The sequence below is a fragment of the Triticum dicoccoides genome, chromosome 3B, assembly GCF_002162155.2.
Source record: "Triticum dicoccoides isolate Atlit2015 ecotype Zavitan chromosome 3B, WEW_v2.0, whole genome shotgun sequence".
NCBI lineage: Eukaryota > Viridiplantae > Streptophyta > Magnoliopsida > Poales > Poaceae > Triticum > Triticum dicoccoides.
Genome location: NC_041385.1, coordinates 652,236,766 through 652,237,712, shown reverse-complemented (window position 1 = coordinate 652,237,712; position 947 = coordinate 652,236,766).

Genomic DNA, 947 nt, shown 5'->3' with positions numbered 1-947 from the left:
TTTTTTAGCTTTGTTTTCTGTTTTCTTTTCTTTATCTATTTTCTTTTAATTTCTGTTTTATAAAATATAAATACAACTCCTAATTTAATGTTATAATTTATTCTACTACCCCAAAAGTTTGACACCTAATTAAAATAGTTTGCATTATTATTATTTTTGAAAGGCATTTAATTAATTGTCATAGCTGCTATTTTAATTAGTTTAGAGCCTTTAAACATTTTATAAAATTTGTGGTTTCTCCACTAGTATTACCCATGATTTATTTGACACATTTTGGACATTTTAGTTTTAATGTTTGAAAACTTTTGTTGTTCGCCTAGATCTCAAATTTGAATTTGAATCGTTTTCGAACTAACGCGAGATTAGCGACAGTAACAGAGGTGACGTGGTGTCATTAGCAGAGGTTACTGTAGCTTGATTATCCGGGCGTCACAACAAGGTTGGTAACTAAGTCAGGAGAGACAAGAACATTAGGCATGTTAATAGGAGTAGAGGTTGAAGGAAACGACATATGACCGACATGTGTAATGGGTAAGGAGGAACCATTACCAATGGTGATGCGAGTGGGAGTATGAATGGGAGTGGAATACGTGAGGTTACTAGGATGAGCAGTCATGTGAGCAGTGGCGCCCGAGTCCATGTACCAGCCACCGCCGCCACCATAGTTACTCAATGACGGAGCCGAATGCAGGGCGGCGAGGAGCACAGGATCCCACGGTGGCGGCACATGGGGCCGGTAGAACCAGCCGTAGGCAGGCGCAGGGGCGGCACCATAGCCGCCCGTAGCCGGCGATGCCGGGTAGGGGGCGCCGTTGGGCGCAACGAAGAACGCCCGGTGTCTCGTCAGGCAGGGCCCAAGAATGCCTGGGGTAGGAGCCCGAGGGACCGGCATCGAGTATGCGTGAATGACACCCGTCCACGGATTGGTGTCGTAAGTTCACGGTGGG